Genomic DNA, 10,277 nt, shown 5'->3' on the forward strand with positions numbered 1-10,277 from the left:
AAATGGCCCCGCCGAAGTTTTAACACAGTCAGCGGGGGCCGGCGCCGGGACTTGCGCCGCCTCATTAGCATTTAAAGGGGCCGCACCGTGGTCGCGGCTGGACCGAGTGAGCGGGGGACGGCGTGGGGATCGGCCCCGGTGAGGTGAGGGGCGCGCGCGGGCGCGGTACGCGCGTGAATGTGGCCGTGCGATGTACAGGTGGCCGTGTGTGCACGCACGAGTGCGGCTGTGGGTACGAGAGAGTGTGCGTGTGGAGCTGAGCGGAGCTGAGCTGAGCTGAGCTGAGCACCGCGCGTGTATGCCCGTCCGTATCTGTGGGTACCTGCAAGAATCCCTCTGTGCGTGGGGTTGTGTATAGATACATACGCACACACAACTGCAGTCGAGAGTCCGAGATGTCAGTAGGCGCGTGGCCGCATATTGCTGCTTGCTCCCACGCGTGTGCAGACAAACGTGCTCTGACGGCGGTGTCTGTGAGCACATCTGCCCCGTACCCTGTATGGGCAGAACGGCTCGTTTTGGACGGGAGTTCGTGTGCTCTCCGTTGGGAACAAACGGCTCGATGAGGTGAGCCTAAGAGTGCGTGCGTGTTGGTTTTGTTGCCCCTGTTTCTTTCCATGCTGCTATTTCCTTACCCGTGGTATAATCTGCAACCCCTCGAATTTATTTTCATCCCACTGCCTCCTCTTTCTCTTGCAGTTGTGCTTCTAGCTCTCTCACCTTCCTTCCTGTCTTTTTTTCCTCCTCCTCCCAGTTTTTGAACAGCCTCCTTAAGTGGCCTTTTGATGATGTTTCTGCTCAGAGAGCACTTTTGCAGTTTGCCGCATAGCCATTGTACGTTATTCCCTCTGCCTTGAATCTTTCATTCCCTACAAGGTAGAGAACATCTGTTCATGCATCATGCACCTTTGTCTTCTCCACTTTCTTCAAGTTCAGCTTTGCTACTCTGTGTTCATGAATGCTCAAAGAACATGGGGTCACATTCATTTCTCCCTTTGTGTCCCACTTCTTGACAATCAGTTGATAGTTTTCATAACAAAAATAAAGGTCTTTAAAGGAGCCCCTGCTGAATATCACTCAGCAATACCAACATTGACTCCAAGAAAGTCTCAGATGTTCCTTGGCAAGGCACTTCATAGGTCCAAAGTTTTTGGCACATTGAGGCTTCACTGAGTGAAGAGGAATTGTCTTGGACTGCATATAATGTATGTAAGTAACAAAACTCCTTTTATTTTTTACTGAAACATTTTGAAAAGGAAAACAACAAAACAAAACTAGTGGGATATTTGACCTGGGTTTTGTGAAACTAATGCATCAGTGTCTGGTTCAATGGAAGCGGTTGCAATTCTCCATGAGTTCTTGAGGTGTTCATCAAAGATTTTTGATGAAATTTTGTGCTTCCTGCATTTCAGCCTTGACAACATCTGTTGACAGATGTACATGCTGCCAAAAAGTGATGACACAAATAAGGTGTGATTGTGAAGTGAGAGATATTTTACAACTGATAGGGCGGGTCTGATCAAAGTTTACTTCATCAAATTTTTGACTTGAATATCTGATGGCAACTCTATACATTCCACTAAAAAAATTGCAGGCAACGTACATCAACTGAAAATGGAGTTGTGCATATACCAAAAAAAGATGATTTTTTTTGGCATCTTGAAATCTATTCTAAAATTCTGTTATCAAAACAGAAAGCATGGCTGCATATTCACTGTTTATAGAACTGTGTTCAACCAATGTCTCAAAATGCATAAAATGTGCCAGAACTTGAGCTTGCCAGCATTTAATATTCATTTCAGACTCTGTTACAGTTTGAAACATAGCACATACAAGTTGATTTTCACTATGAAGATGCATGTTTAACTCATTAAAATTAGTGGTGAAATCCACCAAAAAAAAATTACAGATTATTTTGTACTTTTTGTACTCTTGTTGAGACTTTGAAAATTATAAAATGTATTGGTACCACACAGCTATTCTAGATGTTTCTTCCACAATAAATGTGTTAACTTATTAAATTATCTTACAGAATAACACAAGCTGTAGTTTAATAATTAAATAAGAAAGCATACGTGTCTGCATGTACAGAAAGTGGATACAACTTGGATACAAACATGTGCAGGTAGGTTGCAATGTTATTATCAGTGATCACAATGTTTTACTTACCAAGTTCACAAGCACACGTAATATGCCATACTGATACATATGCCATTCTGATACAACTGAGTGTGTGTGGTGGGTGCAAAAGGCAGAATTAGCCCTGTTAGCCCTGGCCCTTCAGCCAGTTTTCACTTCACTTTGGTCTGCTCATATCATTAACTTCTCTATATGGATCTTTTTGGAGACAATGTCCAAGTCTTACTAAATGAGGTCCAGGAATACAATATCCAGTGCTTTCTCCTCATCTACTAGGCCAGTCATTTCATCATACAAGGTTATCAGAATGGTCAAACTTGTCTTCCCTTTGGTTATTCCTGAAAGACACCCTCTTGTCCTTCACATGCCTGAAAATGGTTTCTAGGTTTACCTGCTCCACCAGTTTTCCAGGGACTGAGTTGAATCTGACTGACTTGTAGTTTACTGAAAACTCCTTCTTGTTCTTCTTGAAGACAGGAGTGATATATGCTTTCCTTCTGTCTTTGAGCTCTTCAACACATTGCCATTATTAATCAAGGATTATCAAGGAGATCTCGCAGTGACATCTGCCAAGTCTCTCGTAGTTGCATCTCATCATGGCCTGTTATTATGTCCAGTGTACTTAAGTATTCCCTGATCTAATTCTCCCTGAAAAGGTTACATATGCCTTGCTCCAGCCTTCTCCTGGACTCAGGCCTGGGATTAACCAAGGCCACTCTTAGTGGTAAAGGCTGAGGCAAAGAAGGCATTCAGTACCTCAGTAATGTCCATGTCATATATAACCATGAACTCCTGAATTCTTTATGCCCTGCTGTATTGTCCTTCCAACAGGCATGGGGCGTGTTTAAAAATCTCCATGATTACCAGGGCTTGCCAATGGGTACTACTTCTGACTAACTGTAGGCCTCATTCATTTGTAAAGACAGGCAGATGGTCAGGTGGCCAGATTGTCTGTAGTTGCAGTCTGTAGTGGCAGACTTCAACTACAATGTCACCCATAATGGTTTGCTCTTTATCTCTTGTATTACTCACATCTTGTGTTGGTTCCTTATCCATTCCCAGGCAGAACTCCAGGCACACCAACTCCTCTGTCACATCAAGGGCAACTCTACCTCATTTTTCAGTCTGTCCTTTCCTAAACAGTTGCATCCCTCCACTGAAACACTCTAGTCATATGAGGCAACCTACCATGTGTCTCTGATGCCTATGAGACGATAGCTGTGCAATCGCGCATCTCTGATTCCTTGTGTTTATTCCCCATGCTGCATATATTGTTGAGCAAGCATTTCATAGTGGCACCTTATATCCTGATTTCTTAGAAATGGTCTATTGGGATTTTTATCTTCCAGTGGGATCTAATAATAGAAGAAATCGAAACCGTGTTGTAAACACCAGCTCTGCAACCAGTTGTTGATATAGTCCCTTCCTCCTCCTCACACTGTTTTCCCTCTTTGGCAGGATGGAGGATCACCAAGTCCTTGACCATCACCTCAAAATGAACAGATGATGCATTTTTATGGAAAAGAACCCCTAGACATTTCTAAAAATTATTTTCAGGCCACTCTTTCTTAATTCATAGGTCCATAGCACATCAACATCTTTCTAACACTGTAAGTTGGGGAAATGTCAAGCTAACGCATGTAGTTTTAGTTGCTCATAATTTGACCAAACTGTAATGGCTTGGACTGAAATTCATAATTTTTGTGTGAAAAGTTCAGCAGAAGATACTCAGCTCTGAAAATAAGGTGAGGTTAAAATACTTTGCTTTCTCTCATTTTAAATTGATGTAAGGCTTATCTTTGTAAGTTACAGTGACTCCGCGTTTTTGAATGGAAAGTTGAAATTTAGCTGTGTTAGGGGTACTTATTTTATTTCCTTCATGAGAGGAAAACAAAATCAATCAGATTATTAGCAATTAAATTTCTCCAGGTAGTTGTCTTCTGAAAAGCCACTTAGAACATGATCAGTAGCAACTTGTGGAGTTGAGCTGAAAAATTGCCTGAAGCTGCTGTGTGGAGGTGCACTGACTATGCTGTTTGAATTCTACGTCAATCATGCAAGATCACTGTAGGACACTCTGGTGGGTCATCTACAGCTGAGCAGGTCATTCTTACAATTGCAGCTCCTGTGCGTCATGTGGTAGCATCACCAGTTTTTGGAGCTAGAATACTATCCCTTTTACATGCCTCCTGATGACCAGGTTACAATAAAAGCAAAAGGTGGATGGGGAGCATAGGCTCCAGGGCTTGAAGAACAGGGCTTGCCAGGGACTGAAACATCCAGGATGATGTTTGTCAGCAGGAGATGAAATACCAAGGCAGCAGCCAAGAGAAAACAAAGGCTTAGAGATCAGAGGGAAAGAACTGGCAGCAAACAAAAAGAGATGGAGGAACTAAGAAAGAGTAAGGAGGAGTGAACGTGATGAGTTGATGATGAATAAGTCAGGGAAGAAGGAGCACCCTTCTAAGTATTTGGGATGCTGCAGATTCAGTTACCACCTTGGGGCAGCCCACCAGCCTGGTTTAGTGTCCTGTGTGCTTTGCCTGCTGTTGGTTCAGATCCTCAAGTGGAAACTTTCTGAGCTGAAGCACTGGAGATCCAGACTCTGCTTCCCACACATTGTAGTCAGAGTGGCTGTGTGTGGGACAAAAGTGCTATTCCCCAGTATATTCAGGTTTTACTCTCAGAAGGGAACTGAAACACATTTTACAAAAGACACTGAAGCTGCAAAATTATGTAAGGAAAAGTTAAGAAATGCTAGAACTGAGATTACTTTTAAGCTTGAAGATCAGCCCCCCCTTTGTGTAGGGATAATTATACATTTCTTAATTAGATGATCACACCTTCCTCTTCTCTCAGAATCCTGCCTTTTTCAGCAAGTGAGCTTTCAGCGATCCCTTTCAGCCTCCTCACTAAATGTGCAGATCAAGCTATTATTTAATGCATATTATATAACCCTTAGAATAGATGCAGAATTTACTGGGGTCACTTCAATTTAACATCTTTATTAACAATCTTGACGAGGGGATTGAGTGCGCTCTCAGTAAGTTTGCAGACAACAAGATGGGAGGTGTTGGTCTGTCAGAGGGGAGAAAGGCACTGCAGAGGGACCTGGATAGACTGGATCAATGGGCCAAGTTAAACTGCATGAGTTTCAATAGGGCCAAGTGTTGGATCCTGCATTTTGGTCACAACAATACCAGGCAACCCTACAGGCTTGGGGAGGAGTGGCTGAAAGTGACAGAAAGGGACCTTGATGTACTGAGGGACAGTCAGCTGAATACGGGCCAGCAGTGTGCCCAGGTGGCCAAGAAGGCCAATGGCAGCCTGGCTGGTATCAGGAATGGAATGGTGAGCAGGACTAGGGAAGTCATCCTGCGCTGTACTTGGCCCTGGTGAGGCTTCACCTCGAGTACTGAGAAGGGACATGGAAGTGCTGGAGCAGGTCCAAAGAAGGGCAACAAGGCTTAAGAAGGGCTTGGAGAATATGGCCTATGAGGAGTGACTGAAGGAACTGGGGATGTTTAGTCTGGGGAAGAGAAGGCTAAGGGAAGACAGTATTGCTCTCTTCCAATAACTGCAAGGTGCTGACAGTGAGAGTGGGGTTGGTCTCTTCCCACTGGTGACAGGACGAGGGAAATGGCCTCAGGTTGCACCAGGGTAAGTGTAGGTTGAATATCAGGAAACATTTCTTTACAGAAAGGGCTGTTAAGCACTGGAATAGGCTCCCCAGGGAGGTGGTTGAGTCACCATCCCTGAAAAATGTGTTTAAAAACAGCTTGGATGTGGTGCTCAGGGACATGATTTAGCAGAGGGTTGTTACAGTTAGGGTAGTATGATTAGGTTGTGGTTGGACTTGATGATCTTCAAGGTCTTTTCCATCCTGAGCAATTCCATGATTCTATGATTCTGTGATTCTACTTGTACCTTCCTTTGGGATCCTGCAGGGCTTTTACTGCTATGTATCCATGGTTCTCAGGAATTACTGAATGCATTTTAACCACCATTCTGGAAATGGGGAGCTGAGGCAAAAAGAGACTATTGCTACTTTTTTAAACTATCTTCTGATTCTGGGTAATTGCTTGAACACATATTTATTTATTTTCCAAGTCACTTGCTGTTTCTACAGTTTGGGTGGGATATGAAACACCTGCATGAGGCTGGGACATGTGGAACAGGAACAGAGGAGATCCATACCTTCAGATGGAGGTTAGGCAAGATACCCTAAAGCACAATGTCATTACGCACTGAATGACGTATACTGTTTATACAAAGCAGAGTTTTGGCTGCACCAGGAAGCACACAGGCTGAGGAGAGCAGGGTAGCCCCTAGGTATGCTGAGGAAAGGTTGTTTTACATCCTGACTCCAGGGATGGTTGCTTTTGCAGATCCTGAGTGAGTGATGTCTTGCTGCCATGTCAGGCTGGAAGCCCGTCTTTCTTGTTGAGTTTGGCATTGAACCCCACCTTTTCTCTTGCTCTTCCACACTGTTGAGCATAGATTCATTGTGTGCAGTGAGTTCCTCTCCTCAAGTCACTGACTCTTCCAGTGCTCCATGTGAGCTCCTCAGGGAACTGCACTCCATGTTTTGGATCCCTCAGGTACCTGCATTTGATTAGAAAATACTTTGTGATTTTTATGACCAATACTACACTTTTCCCACAGGGCTCTGTTTCATTATTTTTGCCTCTCAAGTCCTATTATAACCTGAAAGTCTGTGATTGCATTCCTTTGTACAGAACTTGCTTACTCTGTGCTAGCTGTGGAAAAGGTACTGCTTTAAACATAAATAATAAAAGAGATTAAAAAATCATTTCTTAAATAAAAAAAAAGATTTTAAACCAATCTGAGTGATTTTTGAGTTATGAGAATTTATAGAGGTGTGACATAAGAATTCTAGATCAGATAGATAGAGTCTGCTTGATGATTTCTAAAGATAAATACCATTTTCCACTTACAAAGTAGCTTTTTAGGGGCCACTGTTTCTACTGAGGAGTTGAAGAGGAAAAGGGGAGTTCTGGAGGTTTTGCATAGTATGTGGTATACAGATCAAGCTAACAAGTTTTGTAATGAGAAAATGCAATGTTAAATGAAACTGAAATATCTGAAGATATAAAATAACTTCTGTAATGTATTTCTTGGAAAAAAATTAGATAACTTTCAATAAAGTGGAATGGTTTTGTTTCAGCAGTTGCAGAAAGTAGTATTTAAATACAGCATATCCAAATGATTTCATGAACAGAAATTATTTTCTGTAATACAAATAAAAAAATATATTCTTTTAATAGTAAGCTGTATTTTTCTGGGGGCATGTATCATAAAATTAAGAAATTAAGAAATATCCCTTTTTCTTCCAGTTTTGGAAAATAAAGACATTCAAAGCTGAAGAACTGACTTTAAAATGGAAAACATCCATCTTCCCTGGTCTAGTTGGAAATGTAAGAGACTACTTGTGCTTTAAACATGAATTTAAACCACAGATTCAAGATAGAATTTGTCCTACAGTATGCTCTTACATACATGCTAGCATATTTAGGACCTTATGTTCACTACAGCTGGTACATGTGTTGATGTTGTCCTAATATTGGTAATACAATGATCTGCCACAGGCAGGTCATTTAAACTCTTCTCTTTACCTTCCATATGGAAAATTTAAGGTTATGGCATTCATGTAACAACAACAACAATTAAAATGCAAGGTTTGATCTACTGAGTCAGTGGAAGAATGAACTTGTGATTAAGCCTGAAGTGTATGATAGGATCTAAAATGTATAGGATTGATGTACTGATCTTAATTACTTTTACATCACAGTTTTCTGTTACCAACAGAAATTTGAGAAGTATTTCTTAAACACAATACCTAGTATTGATTTGAAGTCAATTTGTTGACGTTTTGCAAAATCCAGCCACTTTGGTTTTGTGGTATCTTGGTGTTCTGTTTTTTTTTTGGAGGGAGGGGTGATGTTGTTGTTTTATTTGTTTATTATTGAAGACTTCTATTAAGAAAAAGTACCTCACACTGACTTTATTGTAAAATATTGATAGCTTGTAAGTCCTTTAATCTAGAAAGAGTCAGAACAGTTTATAGATTAAATATCTGCAGGACACAGCAGATGAAAGCAAAATGCTGCTCCACCAGCCTGTGTTCAGAATACACATTATTTTTAGTAATGATGTAGGAGAGAAACAAAGAATCTAATCTAACAAATATTCCACTTTGAAGCTATGGTAGTCTCTCTTGGAAATATATATATATATATAATAGGTAGGAAAGCAAAAGACTCCAGCAGTCATTTTGATTGATCTTCGTGTTGCCCTGTAAGAATCTCCAAACCCACTCTGAGAAACTTGATGCTGAACATGGGACTTCTTTTTTTTTCAGTAGACAATTTATCTGAGAATACAGTGAAATTGGATTGCATTCATCAATGTATTTACCCAAAATAAAATTAACAAAGTACACGAAAATGTTAAAGAATTCATTTGAATGTGCTAAATGGTTGTGTTGGTAGTCTACATACCATTATGCTGCTTCAGCACGGCAAATGAAGAACAGTCCATCACAGAACAGCCCTCAGCTTCACACTGTGCTAGGAAGTGTTGGATCAAAGGACTGATGTGTTCTACCAGAAGATGTAGTTCAAATTTGGTTGCAGTATCTGAGAATTATTGCCTGTAAATAATGTTGGATGCAATCCAGATGGAGGGACTTAAATGGGCTGTTAGTATTTCCAGCAGGCCTTGTGTGTAACAAAATGCAGGAAAGCTTATGAGCAATGTCATTTTGACTATTTGGATAGCTCTGAAATACCAAGAACCTGTTTGCAGGCCAGAGTTGAAAGACATGCACTCAAGAAAAAGCTGCTGCTTCTAGAGAATAAGAGTTTCTTTGCTAAGAGATCAAGGATCAGACCAATGGTCTGCAAAGGCTGTGGAAAATTCTCTGTTGACAAACTTACATCTAAAAAATTTTGATCAATTCCCAAGTCTGTCAAAAACTGGATAGCTGACAAGGCTAAAATATAATACTGTACTGCCATGCCAGTATGCCTTTTAATGAAGAAACTGAGGAAGAAATCTAGCACAAGCTTGCTAGAGTTGTTCTCAGGCTCACTTGGTGCCCAGGATGCCTCTGTTGACTCATTGTCCTCACTCAGCTTCCCTGCTTTGTACTATCCTTCAGAAGAGAGCTCTTCTCAATGCAGAGGCTTATATTCCAGGATAATTCATACCCTTCACTACAGTGTAGTATTTTCAAATTATGTTGAAAAAAGTACAAGCATTAGTGTGCACAGACTAAAGAAGCCTCTGTGTTAATCTTCTAGTAGTAGAACCTTAAAGCCAGCTGAATTGCACATACATGCACTGAACCTTCTTGTGTGTCTTTGGCTCCTTTCTAAGCTACTAAGTACAGCTAACACAGGGAAAGCCTGTTCCCCTACCTGTGACTTCTAGCATCTTGTCCTTGCCGCAGGCACAGAACTCATCCTTTCCTTCTACCCTACCTAAATCTGCATTGGCTTCCTCCTCCATTTCTTTTCTCTGGATGCTCCCTTTTATCACTTATCCAGCCAAGACTTCATGCAGTGTCACATGGATTAATGTTACATAAAGTGAATTCACAATAGAACGTTTTTCTGAGTATTAAGTATATCACAGAATTACAGAATCACAGAATGACAGAAGGACGGTCTTCATCAAGGTGAGGAATCTATTCACTCAAGCACTGAACTGTGAGGTGACAGTCATGCTGATTTGTTTCCATATTTTTTTATTTATTTACCGTTTTAAAAACACTGGATGAATGGCAGCTGTTGGCTCTGTATGAAGGAACAAGGTGTCCACAGACTTGAGCTCTGTGATTCTCCTCTAGATGGGCTGCTCTTCAGAGATAACTTTTCTCTTATTTCTCGGAGCCATGTCCCAGTAATGATAACAAGTACAGAAGTATCATATCTACTTACTTGAAAAGTAGCTTAGCTCTTAGCAAGAATATTTTTCATCTATGAAACTTTAAGAGGCTGGAAAACTGTAGTGGTTTTCTTATTTTTGTGTCATTTCAGAGGTACATTTTTGTTCACATTTTGAAAATAAACATTTCACAGTAATTTCTACCTGTCAAAATTCTTTTTTTTTTT

The 10,277-nt window shown here is 41.0% G+C and overlaps 1 long non-coding RNA gene across 1 annotated transcript; it reads left to right on the forward strand.

Annotated features, from left to right (window-relative positions):
• Positions 1-47: 47 nt before the first annotated feature.
• LOC128091921 (uncharacterized) lies at positions 48-9,766 on the forward strand. Its single transcript, XR_008211541.1, has 3 exons — positions 48-3,884; positions 6,805-6,910; positions 7,497-9,766. It is a non-coding gene; the product is annotated as an uncharacterized LOC128091921 (long non-coding RNA).
• The last annotated feature ends 511 nt before the right edge of the window (positions 9,767-10,277 follow it).

This window comes from Tympanuchus pallidicinctus, unplaced genomic scaffold (assembly GCF_026119805.1).
Source record: "Tympanuchus pallidicinctus isolate F22 unplaced genomic scaffold, pur_lepc_1.0 scaffold55, whole genome shotgun sequence".
Lineage (NCBI taxonomy): Eukaryota > Metazoa > Chordata > Aves > Galliformes > Phasianidae > Tympanuchus > Tympanuchus pallidicinctus.